Raw genomic sequence first — 13,874 nt, 5'->3', positions numbered from 1 at the left:
CTTCACTCAGGGGAAGACAGACTTTTAAATTAACTTTGTTGTCAATCATTACAGGTAGCTACAAAGTCTGCTGCCACTCACCCTCAGTGAAGCAGAGCAGGGTTCATGTGCCATGAGTTGATAGGCTCCCTCAGTGCATGGTGTATGCAGTAGGAAACATTAAATGGCAGGATAAGAGAAGTTACAAGAAGCTGTCCTTCAGGATACAGGAGACAAAGAAATCAGGCCTGGACACTTTCTCTATCTCATTCCCTCTAGAAGGGGATCTTCTCAACCATGCAACTGTCAGCATTATAACCTGTCTGTTACTGGGAATCGCAACGCAAGGTTGCATAAAAACGACACCATCTGTTGTACCTGATATCCTTGGCGTGATTTTCCCTGAACTTTTTGCCATCCATGCTCTTATTTTTGCTAACTTCATTTTTACTGGCTTTAAGAGTCTACACACTTTATTACTGCTAACTAGTGCTAAAGTGCATATGCTCTTTCCCTAAAACATAGTAACATTGGCTCACACCCATTGGGCACATTTCATTTAAACATGTCTCGGGCTTGTCATTGCAGCCTGTGTGTGAAGTTTTAACCTGCCATTTCAACCTGAAAAATCTTTTGCAAGCCCTAACAATTCCTTTGTATTACTTATAGGTGCCCTCTATGGTGGGCTTTAAACAGCCCAGAGGGCAGGGTACATTGCATTTAAAACTTTGGACATGTACTTTTAGGTTTTGCATTTCTTGGTATTGAAAAACGCTTAAATTAATTTTTCGCTACTGCGCGGCCCTCCTCTCCGATAGGTTAACATTGAGTTACCGTATTGCATTTAATAAGTGATTTATTTTATTTTTTTATTTTCAAAGTTTTATATAGCGCGAACAAGATCTTTGCAGATATCAAAGCGCTTTACAGAAAACAAGGGCTAGGGGAAACAAGAGGGTGATTAAACAAACTATTGGGTACAATATAGTAGTCGGTAGTAAATGAATAGCAAAATAAGATAGCAATCAGATAAAAACATAATACAAAAAGACAATCAGATAACCAATAATACAAAAACGGTGCAAAGTCTTCGATCCAATAAAATAGAGTTTAGGTGAATTTAGCCATAAGGATGGCTTTTACCTCTTTCTTAAAAAATGCAGTGGAGGAGATAAGCCTGGTTTCAGGAGGGAGTGCATTCCAGATCCTGGGTGCCATTCCCGAGAAGGAGCGTTTGTATGTTTTTTCCTTCCGGAATCTTCGAGGTTTCAGGAGGAGATTTTTTGGGTTTCTATTGGATCTCGAGCCTCCTGATATAGTCAGCTTTTCAGTGAGGTAGTCGGGTGACTTGTGGTGTACGGTCAAGTGTGTCATACAGGCGATTTTCAGCTGTATTCTGGCTTCAAAGGGCAGCCAGTTCAGGGATTTTAAGTAAGGGGATATATGCGAATGTTTCGTTGATCCAGTGATAAGTCTCGCCGCAGCGTTCAAGGAGGCTCCTAGGGGTGCAGTTGTTGATAGGGGGAGTCCGCTGAGAGCCACAATTCCGTAGTCTATGCGTGGGATGACTAGGGATTGTACAGCAGTTTGGAAGTCCTTAGCTGGGAGGAAGGGTTTAAGTTTCCTCAAAGTGTTGATTTGGAAATTAGCTCCTTTAGTTGCTTTGCTAATGTGCTGCTGCATGTTGAGATTGGCGTCAAGTGTGATGCCTAAGGATTTCGCGGAGTCCACGATGGTGGGTTGGTCATTGAGTGCAGTTAGGTGCTTGAGCCAGGTTTGGGTGATGGCGATTTTCGCAGGGGGTGAGATCAGAAGGAACTCAGTTTTCAGAGCATTTAGTTTGAGGTGATTGTCGGCCAACCATGATTGGGTGTTTCTGAGTGTGGAGTTCAGAAGTTTGATGTCTTCCGGGGATTGTAGTATGAGGTAGAGTTGAGTGTCATCGGCGTACATGTGAAAGTGTACATTAGATGCTTGAAGCAAGGTGATGAGTGGTTCCATGACTAGGTTAAACAATGTGGGGGATAGGGAAGATCCTTGTGGAACGCCTAATGTTCCAGGCACAGATGAGGACAACACGTTGTTGATCTTTGTGTCTCATGAATTCCAATTTAAACCCCTCTTTAATGGTAAAGTCAGAACTTAAGTCACAATTCAGAAAATGCCCCTATTAAAAAAGTTGGCATTTTCTTGTCCAACCATTTGGTGTCTGCAGCCTGTATCCTGGGTCCTTTGACAAGCGGTAGCTGACAGTTGGTCTATGAGTTCTGCTTCCAGACAGTGAGACAAAGGGAAATACGTGTTGGGAGGATGGGTTATCACTGACTTGATAGGGGGGTGGAGTTGTCAACTACCCACTTGACCATCACAAAACCTCACCAAGGGTTTGACCCTATTCTTTAACACCCCTACACAAGCTGGGGCCAAGGCAGGGAGGAAAGAAATTCCAAACACCTCTGAGGATGGAAATCTCCAGAACATTTTCCTACTTCAAAGCTGGCACCAGGTATAAATATTGAACCCTAAGACCCTCTGCACCACCGCTGCCCATGACAAAGGCCTTTTCACTGTAAGCCCCATGTCAAGTGCATCTTCGATGATGACACTGGACTTTGCATCACAGCCCACAGCTTTCTGGGAATCAACGTTTCATCGACACAGGAACTCGCAACTCTCCACATACATGATTTAAGTTATTTTTTTCAGTGGCACTAACGTGGTCCCTGTATGTAGCCTGCACTTTATTGTGTTGGCCTAAACTTATGACTTTGTCATGGTCCGGAGTGCCTATATAATCATAGTTGGTGCTTTGTGCTTTTAGGCACTGTTTTGGAATAAATCTTCAAAATTTCATATCTCCGATTCTACTGATTGTATTTTTGTCATTCTGGTTTCAAATAATTTATTCAACTATACTCAAGGGGGCCGATTCACAAAGTTAATCCAAGACAAAAATCCAACTTTATGACTTTAGATATTCACGGAGATCATTTATGAGTAATATCTTTATGTCCTCAGTCGGGCCAGAATCTCTGCACCCGTGCCATACTCTCTGCACCCACGCCATACTCTCCAGTTCGGGCCATACTCTCCAGCCGGCTGAAGGGTAACGGCCGGCTGAAGTGTAATCAATGAGCCAGAATGCAATTTTTACAAAAGGGAACATTAGGAACATGTGATGAATGTTAGAGGAGGTTGTGAAAAACCGTTTGGGCTGAGAAAAGGATGTGGCCAGACACTACATCATATCCCAGAAGATTTTGCTGTGGGCGTGAAGATTTTGCTGTGGGTGCTGGCTAAGCACGGGCGAATTTTGCGAATTCGCAATCCGCGAATTTGCGGATTTGCAAATTCCCAATCCGCAAAATTCGCGCAAATTTGCGGATTTTTTTATTTTTGCGAGTTCATGGGTGTTCGCGGGGCACTTTGCGTGTTCGCTGGTGTTCGCGAGGCGCTTTGCGTTTTCACGGGGGTTTTTTTTTTGCCTGGTTAATCACTGCCACCCTCTCGTTTTTTATGTCCATCTGCCCTCTGTACCACTCGTTTCTGTGCCCTTCTGCCCTCTGCCTCACTCTTTTTTTCCCCTTCTGCCCTCTGTCCCACTTTTGTGCCGTTCTGCCCTCAGCGCCACTTAGAATGGCGCCGGCAAGCTGCCAGCACCATTCTAAAATAGCTGCAAATAGCTTCAACAGGAAGCACTAATAAATAAAGTAAAGTAGGTGCTGGAGTTGAAGGTCAAATTAAGTTACACAATCATTAACCACCCCAAGTTTGTGGTGATTAATGATTGTGTAACTGAATTTGAGCAGTACCTGCTTTACTTTATCTATTAGAGCTTCCAGTTGAAGCTGACTTTTGTAACTATTTTAGAATGGCTCTAGCAGCTTGCCGGCGCCATTCTAAAAGAATTACAAAAGTCAGCTTGAACTTTTGACCCAACCCGTTCCGCTCGCGGATTTTGCGGGAAATTCGTGAATCTTGCGGATTAAGAATTTACCGAAAATCCGCAAAATCCACGAGCGGAACGGATTTTCCGCCCATGCTTAGTGCTGGCTGCTATACTGCATTGATTACTGCATAAACTGAAGCCAGTGACTCTTTTAGCATTAGGGTTTGCAGAAAATAGTTTGTATATTCTACTAGCAGCCCGTCCCGACGTTATCCGGGTATGAATTGCTGCCGGCCAGTAGTATATTGTTTTGTAGGATTTCGTTTTGATTGCATTTCTTATCTGTGACAGGCCTGTGAAACGCTCCGATTCACAGTGCACTGCTGATGCACTTAAGAGTGCGCGTTCAGTAGTGTGTGAACTCGAGTTTCCCTACTTTATTTTTCCTTGCAATATTATATAGCACAAACTCAATTACATGGCATGAGCACAATTTACATTGCAGAAAAACACATTAATTTGTGGTAGGCATGTTTTTTTTTTAATGTTTGGATAAGGTAAGTATGGGTATAGGGGTATATGTTTTGGGGTACTGAGGTATATGTTTTGGGGTGTTTGGGTATTTTTTTTCATAACCAATTTTATTATGAGTTCAAGCAAAGCTCAACACAGTCCTCCACAGTCAGGAGGGAACTGTCAAAGACAGACAAAAAGAGATACATCATTAGCACAGCATCGAACCCATCGTTATATAGTAAATGGCGTCGAACCACCCCTCCCACCCAACCCCAAAACCACCAACCAGCCCCGCCCGCAACTACCCACCCCTTATCCCACCCTAACCCAGTGCACGCAATCACAGTCCAGCAACTTGAGACAGTCTGCAAAGGTGGAGCCGGCCAGCGGCCTAAGGTGCGGGATCCACACCCAGCTGTAACGCATCATCAATGTCCACGGGAGGGTCAAGGAGCAGGCCCCGGTAATCCGCCCACCGTTTCCAGATTTTATAATGTTTGCGGGGACAGCCCCGGGCTTCAAAAACAGGCTGCTCCAGACCCATGAGGAAGTCCAGTCCCGCCCTCCAAGCCCCGAGGGGGGGGGGCGCGCTCGCTCTTCCAGGCCTGCGCCAGATCCCTCTTCGCCACCACCAGCCCCAGTAACAGCAAATGGCGCTTGTAAATATTGCCCCCAACATTCTCTAGAACATGAAGAAGACCCAACCTGGGGGTACGGGGCAGGTCCCAGCCCAACACCTCTGACAGGCAGTCCCAAACCCCAGCCCAGAATCGAATCAATCTCTCACAGGACCATACAGTATGGAACAGGGTACCCTCTTCAGAGCCGCACCTCAGGCATTCGGGAGACGCGACAAGGCCCGCCCGCCATAGACGGTGTCTAGTAAAATATGCCCGGTGGAGGTATTTGAACTGGATGAAGCGAAGGCGGGTGGCTATAGCAGCACCTCGGGGAGATTCCAAGGCCTCACGCCAGTCGTCATCGTCCAGTGGACCTACATCAGCCTCCCAGGAGGCCCGCAGCGCTGCGAGTGAAGGGGAACAGTGAGTGACCAGAGAGCGATATATCTGCGAGACCTTCTTGTCCCCCAGGTCTCCCATAAACAGTTTAGCTTCGATAGGACTAAAATCAGGGAGCTGCTCCATGCCCACCAGACTAGGAGTAAGCGCGTGGCGGAATTGAAGGTAGCGGAAAAACTGGGTCTTGGGCGTGTTTGGGTATTTTAAGGGTTCAGATATAGTTTTGGGTTTTGGGTTACAGTGGTATTTTTAGGGTTCAGGGCTAGGTTTGGGTTTTGGGGTACAGGGGTATTTTTAGGGTTCAGGGGTAGGTTTGGGTTTTGAGGTACAGGGGCATTTATAGGGTTCAGGGGTAGGTTTGGGATTTTGGGGTACAGGGGTATTTTTAGGGTTTAGAGATAGGTTTGGGTTTTGGGGTACAGGGTATATTTATAGGGTTAAGATGGGTTAGTGTTTAAGGGTGTTGGGGTATTTTAAGGAGTGAGGGTGGGTTATGATTATGGGGTGCAGGGGTTTTTAAAGGGAGCAGGGTGGGATTAGCACACGATATGAGACATGGCATGAAGGGTGGAACGTACCACACGCCCCCAGCGTTTGTCACGCCCCCAGCACATGCCCACAGCACAACGCAGACACGCCCACAAGGGACTACTTTGCTGGCATGGTTCTTTTACCTTTTAAATGTATATGGTGGGCGTCTGCATAGCCTATGTCCTTCTGCTGCAACTGCCCTTTCCAACGCTGTATTGGGTGTTGTGATTGGTGCTGTGGTTCCTTAGATTTCCCACCTCAAAGGTTTGGACTCTCTCTTTATTTTATTAGTATGGATGTAAGAGGAAATGTATTCAAAGAACAGACATCTTCACTGACTACAGATGCGGCTTAAAGTGTGTGTGCTTTGTTTTTTAGTTTTCTAGTTTTCTAGTTGATTGTCCATCATATATAACATCCACCCCAAACATCCATTTACTTTTCCACCATGAACTATTTATATCACCATCTGTATTTAACAAAATACTGGATAATTAGTGTAGGAGCGGTCACCCTTACCAACCTAATTAAGTTTAGTTATTTAATTTGTAATGCGCAACAGATACCCAAATAGGGTTTCCCGGCGCCAGGTGCGGAGAGGTCGGAAGAGCGCAGACAGTCATGGTGGTTATTTATTGAAGAGCCAAGTTTTTAGAGCCTTTCGGAACTGAGCGTAGTTGGGTTTGTTTCGAAGAGTTGTGGGTATTGAATTCCATGTTGCGGGGCCCAGGTGGGAAAAGGCTTTTCCACCCATCCTAGTTTGCTTGACTTTAGGTACAATAAATCCCCCGTGGGTGGCAGAGCGGAGATTGCGAGAGGGTAGGTATGGGGTGATCAGGTATTGAAGATAACGGGGGGTGCAGTTGTTCTTGATTTTATGCATGACGCTCAAAGCCTTAAATTTGATTCTATTCTCTATTCTGAGCCAATGTAATTTACATCTGTGAATTGAGATAGAGGATGCTCTTGGGACTTTACACAGGAGTCTGATTGCAGCGTTTTGTACTAATTGAAGTCTAAGGATAACAGATTTATTTGCTCCTAAGTATAGGATGTTTCCATAGTTGAGTCTGGATGTTATTAGAGCAATGACTACTGTTTTTCTGGTAGATTCTGGTAGCATCCAGCAGATTTTTTTTAACCATTTGAGAAAAGTGAAACAGGTAACTGATGGATTGTGGGTGCATGCTGAGTGAGTCGTCTATTATAAAACCTAGATTTTTTACATGGGACGCTGGAGGGTGGAGGCAGCCCATTTCAGGGGTCCAGTGTATGGGGTTCCATAGTTCTTTTTCTTTTCTTAGAACTAAAACCTCAGTTTTTTCACCATTTAATTTAAGGACATTTTGCTGCATCCAATGTGCTATGTTGGTAAGACCAGTTTTGAGTTTTGAGGGGTCGCTTTTGTTGTGAGAGTATAGGGAAAAGATGATTTCAGGATCGTCGGCATATGAGAAAAGAGAGAGTCCTGACTTTTCTGCGACTTCTGCCAAAGGTGTGACATATAGGTTGAGCAGTAGGGGGCTCAGGATAGAGCCCTGGGGAAATCCATGGGTGAAGGAGAGTGTTTCTGAACAGACATAGTGCGAAAAGACTTGAAAGTTGCACTGGTCGAGAAAAGAAGTGAGCCAGTGAAGAGCAGAATCCCTAATGCCTAGTGAGTGTAGTGTATTTAGGAGCACTTCATGGTATATGGTATCGAAAGCTGCCCTCAGGTCTAGCAAAATGAGCGCTACCGTGTCACCGTTGTCTAGATGTTTATGTATCTTTTCAGTGACTCCTAGTAGGGTGGTCTCTGTCGAGAAGCCTGTTCTGAAGCCCGACTGGGAATGGTGAAGGACACCGTGTGTTGTTGTGAAATGGTTAAGATGTTTATATATATGTCTTTCTAGAATCTTCGAAAAGATGGGGAGCAATGATATGGGGCGGCGATTGCTTGGTTCTTCTGGGTCTGCATTAGCTTTTTTCAGGGGTGGGTGAATCATAGCGTGTTTCCACTCAGGTGGGATGGTCGCTTCCTGTAAGGAGGTGTTCAGTAAATTGACGATTACTGATTGTGAGGGGGCACTTAGCTGTTTGAGTATCGGGGCAGGGAGGGGATCCTTTGGTGATCCTCATTTGATGTTTTTCAGGTGTGTTGTTAGATCTTCAGCTGTGAGTGCGGGCCAGTATATATCTAGGCCAAATTACAGTTCTTATGGAGAATCTGCTCAACCCTTGCACCTATGGCATAACCAGAACATGTCATTTTAAGTTCAATCTGTACCAACAATTTCAAAGTAAAAAACACAACATAATAAAGGTCCTTAAATAAATTAGGAAAGCAGTGAAAAATGTAATTAGCAAAAAAATCACCAAGGCATTTAAAATTTGCTGGGTGTTTGCCATGTTTTATTTGGCTAGTCAGAAAACATTTTTATTTTTTTTAAAACAAGCTCCCAAAGCGGGAGCTTGTTTTTGTAAAACAAAACACTGATAATTAATTAATTAATTGATTACTTAATTCTTTATTTTTGATTACTTAAAATCTTACAATATTACTGATACAAAACATATACTATAATGTTAAAAACCATTAAAAGCAATTGCATAAAAAATACATTACAACTTGCTAAGCCTCAAATTTAAGGACTTACAGGCACATGCATCGATATTGCATTTTGCGATTCCTTAATTGCGAAAAATAAGGAATCGCAATTAAGGAATTGCAAACTGCAATGCATCAAGAAATCGCTATAAAAATAGCGATTTCTTAAAATTCCTTAATTGCGATTCTCTAATTGAGAATCGCAATTAAGGAATACTTCCCCATCCATTCCTATGGGCATAGAGGCCCATAGGAATGAATGGAAAGACATTCTTAATTTGCAATTCACCATTAAAAATTAGCAAATTAAGAATGCAATTTCCATGGTGCAGGGGTGTCCAAAGGACACCCTGTTGCACCCCTGAAATCTGCTTAGGAGTATTTTTTGCACACTAACCCTCACATGCCCCAAGGGGCGAGAAATTGCTTATTTTTTTCTGATCAAGGTATTTCCCGATACTCTTGTACCTTCTATTTTGTATATCCATTTATTATTGGCCATGCATGTTTTCTTATTGCCAGCAAATCTTTGTCTGTTACAAGCGACAGTTGGTTTGTTGTTCAGTTGATTATCTTTTTTAACTATGCTTTACTTATTGTGTTATTCCAAACTGGCATTAACGCAAACTTTTCTAGCGCTTTTTTAAGATAATTCCAGGCTGGTGACTTTGCATTGTTATTTATTTCTTGCCATAGTAACTGTGACAACTGATTCTCCTGGTCGTTTTTTATCCGATTCCATGTTTTGATAAATTGGGCCATTCTTGCATAGTACTGGTTATTTAGTCCAAATTCTAATCTAATTTGTGCAGGCGAGGCATTATTTGGGAGATAAAAAAGAGATTTAAACGTTTTGGATAAAGCATTATTTATTATTACCGAATCTTTCCCAATTAATGCCTCGCTACCATATGTAAGGGTCAGAAGACGTTTTGCCGCTATAATCTTTAACAGAGGACGGTATGTGAGATTACCAAGTGATTTCTGCAATATCCTGAATGCTGCCATCAAAGCATTTGCCTTCCTTTGTATGTCCTTTTTTTGCTGGTGATAATTTGTCTTTTCGTTGAATAATACACCCAAATACCAATATACTTCGACTTGCTCAAGTTGGGTGTTCTCCATATACCATTTGCTTTTGTGTCTTAAATTTACATTTTTAGTGACCACCAAGATTTTAGTTTTGGCTTCGTTTATCACCATTCCGTTTTCCTTTGCCTATATGGATATTCGATTAATTAGGCGCTGTAATCCAACTTTAGTTTGGTTTAGAAGGCATCATCTGCATATAATAGATTAGAAACTGGTTTGCAGGCTAGTTTCGGCGGGTGTGCGTTTGTTTCAGATCTGCTAGAAACAGGTTAAAAAGTAGGGGGGCCAATACACATCCCCGCTTAAGACCTACAGTTGTTGGGATTTCTTTTGCTATTGTTTAGCCATCCCCCATCCTTGCTCTGACCCAAGTTTTGCTGTAGAGAAGTTGAATTAGTTTTATTAATTGTGTTGGAATATTTTTTTGCTGCAGCTTCTTCCATAGGAGGTTTCTTTGGACGCAATCAAAGGCAGATTTAAAATCTACAAAACATAAAAACAATGGCTGTTTGGCTCTTATTGATTTGTCGATTAATAGGGATAATGCTAGAATGTTTGTTGTAGTTCCAAGACCTCTAATAAAGCCAGTCGGGTTCGGAGGCAGTACCTTATTTTCTATAGCCCATTCATTTAACCAGGTAATCAAAATCCCTGCAAACAATTTAGCGTCTGTGTCTTAAAGGGTGATAAGCCTATAGTTTTCTGGGAGCGCCCAGTCTCATTTTTTAAAGATTGTCAATATTAAGGATCCTCCTCATGATTCAGGAATAACACCTGTTTGTAATATTTCTTTAAATACTTTTACAAGACATCCTGACCATAAATCCGGATTTTCTTTATAGAGAGCAAACGGAATTCCATTTGGTCCTGGTGCCCCATCTTTTTGTTTCTTGATTAATTTCATTAATTGTGTTTTTGATATATCAATTTGATCTTCATTTTCATACTCTGGTCTATTTATAGGCTGTGTTTTGTCCTTTGTTTTTATTTTTTCTTTAGATTTAGATGTGTTTCAAGGAAATTAACCCATTCTTGCTCCGTTAATGTTGATGATATCACACATTTATTTGGTCACATTAGGCCATTTATGATTTTCTAAAATTCTCTTGAGTTTGCTTCATTGCTTGTAAAGAATAGTTTTGACCAGAATACTTGTTTAGCTTGTTTTTTTTTTCATTCCATATCAGTTTCTTCAAGTTTTGATTCATAGTTTTTTATTTACTCAGTATTTCGTCATTATCCGTAAATTTTGTAATTTGTCTTCTTAACTTATTACGAGTTCTTTTCAGGTTAGTTATTGTAAATAAAAGGTTTATGTATTGCTTTATTTCAACTCCTTGCCTATTTTGGTTCCTCTTATGCATTTGTGTGCGAGCTTGGGGCTTGACCAGCTTCCGGGTGAAATTTACCCACTGTTCAATCTGCGACTCTGACGTTCTATCATTAAAGCAATTCTCTATAAGTTTGTGCACTAGATCATTCATCTCGTTCTTGTTCTGGACAGTCCAAATAAGTTTCTTATAATTTATCATTCCAATCTGACCTGACACAGTTTGGTATAGCTTTTATGTATTACTCCTGATGTTTGTAGTAATTATCTGTTGGCAATGGTCGCTGTCTGAAACCTTCTCCAGTTGGTATGAGGAGATATTACAAAAGTAGTTAAGTGATGCCATCATGTAGTCAATCCTTGTCTTTGCGTTGTATGAATGATAAGTATATGCTGGAGGAGTATCTGATTTAAATCTCCCATTAAGGATTCGTATGCCCATCGCTTCTATATCCTTGACAAATTGTGTTCTGATTTTGTCCTGTAAGGAGTTTGTTTCCATTCCTAAATCCTGATGAGGGACTGCCCATTGATGATCTTGTGATTGGGTAATATCGTCTCTGTTAAAAGGTGCTAATAAATTCAGGTTAAAATCCCCCGTCATCATGTAGTCTGCTGATGGGTGTGCAAACATTTTTTCCAGCAACAAGTTATTAAGTGTTGCACTTGATGATTCTCTACTACTTCTTGATGGATGTGTATATATATATATATATATATATATACATTAATTAAAATTAAGGTCTTTGTTTTCTGATTACTTGATTTGTATTTCAGCTTGACTATAAGAATATCAGGGCTAATTGAGTCCAATTGCTCGTGTTCAGCCCGAAGGTCGCTAGAGATAAAGATTGCTAGCCCTCCACTTGGTCGGCCATATTTATGAATTTTATTTGCGTATTCAAAGTAACCTTTGTAACCCTTTAGTATAAATGAATTGATTTCCCATGTTTCTTGTAATATGATGATCTGGCATGGATGTGGAATAGAATTTATGTGAGCATTATCGAGCTTACTTCTTACTCCATTTATGTTCCATGAACACATCTAATTTTTCCGAGATCTTTTCCGTTCTTTGTCGGGACAGTGATTATATTCCGTCATAGGTCCTTATTGCTATGTAATGCGAAAGCAATCCATTTTTCATTTATTCCTGAATTTTTTCCATTTTCCTTTGCGGTGATGTTGCTTCTACATTATAGGCGGATCCACCCCGGCATTTTTTAGTACCGTAGATTTTTGCATGATACACTTTACCTTCTGTGCTTGCTCTACCTTACTCATGAGTGGTGTTGGGTAGACCTTTCGTGCTGGTTTACTAATAACTATGCCCCAGGCGTTGAATATTTTCTGTTTGTTTATAACTTGTTCTGCTATTAATTTTGAGTTTAGTGTAATTAATGTTGGTGCCTGGAGAACATCCTTATTAGTCATAAATCCGATAGAGTCGATATCTTTACTCGTGATTTTAGCTAGAGACGGGATTGATTTAAATAGTCGAAGAATGTTCCCTTTATTTAATATGTCTTGTTTGCCTCTTGTGTCAAATTCTGGTTTTAAAATAAGTTGTACCTTCTCATTAGTTGTACCTTGTAGGTAATTTGCTTTACCCCATCACGATCTTTGATAACAAGTTGATCCCAATCCGGAAATTTTGTTTTTATATCTTCTTTTTTTACTGTAGTTCTTCCGTCCTCCTCATTTGTATTATATCTCTTATGTGTTTCTATTTTTTTGTCAACATATTGATTTTGTTGTTGACTTGTTTTTATAATGTATAATTACCTTCAATGGAGTGCTATCATTCCATACCTGAGATCTATAGATTATCGGGCAGGTATTGCGTTCTTCCGCTCTTTTTCTAGTAAGTTGACTTTAGGCTCAAGTGGGCTTGCTGTAATCTTTTGTTTTCCTAACTCTTCTAGCTGTTTACTTTTTGTATGCACCTGCACCTGGTCTATATTGAACCCATTATCAGATGATTTTATTTTTCTCAGGTTATTCCTTCCCCAATTGGCTCGCTTGGCTGTCATATTAGCTGTATTCTTTTGTGCACTCATTTGTTCAGTAGATCATTCTTTTTCAAATATGGAAAAATATTTGTTGTTCATACTCTTTGTTATTAGTGAGCTCTTTTTTTCTTCCCTTGGTAATTCATTCCGTGATTCATATCCTTGAGTGTCCATAGATGTTAACAGCTCTTCATCTGATTGTATTACTGCACCATTATGATGTTTCACCTTATTTCTTGCTTTACGTAATTTTTTCCAATTACGTTTTAACATGGTAAAACCGTTGGCATCTTGGTCTTTAATTTCTTGATCTGCCCTTGTTTCTATACTGGTTATCTCATCACATGCCTGGTCCAATGTTTGTGAGTCTATTGATGTTATTCTTCTTTCATCTTGTGTTTTTGAGATTATCTGCAACTTTCTTATTGTTGTTTGTTCTAATTCATCAATACTTTCAGCGCAGCTGGTATATTCATTCTCAGTCTTCATATTGAAATACATTTTTTCTTTCTTTTTTTCATTATCATTTTCTTTTTCCCTTTGAGGGGTCTTTTTAGTATCTTCAATTATGGTGTTCAATACCTCAGGTATTGTTGATAGCTTGTCTATAATAGGTGTACAAATACAGTCTGTGTCCATTTTTTCATTGTCGCTTTGAGCTCTAACTATCAGGCCATTAAGTTGGGCAAGTTTTTTATCAATCCCCGCGACTGCATTTGCCATCACTTTAAGTAGATTTATTTGAATATCCATTTTAATAGATTGGTACGCTAGTGCTTCTAACATCAGAGTAGAGGTTTGGTAGAAAATATCCCAAATCGACCCCTTGTCTTGTTCTTTTATTCCTGTTTGATTAACTTGTGTTGGCGCTCCGTTTTGTTCTTCAATGGTTAATCAAGTTGAATATTCATTCATGGCC

Source organism: Lissotriton vulgaris, chromosome 3_1 (genome assembly GCF_964263255.1).
Source record: "Lissotriton vulgaris chromosome 3_1, aLisVul1.2, whole genome shotgun sequence".
Classification (NCBI taxonomy): Eukaryota; Metazoa; Chordata; class Amphibia; order Caudata; family Salamandridae; genus Lissotriton; species Lissotriton vulgaris.
This window is presented reverse-complemented; position numbering follows the sequence as displayed.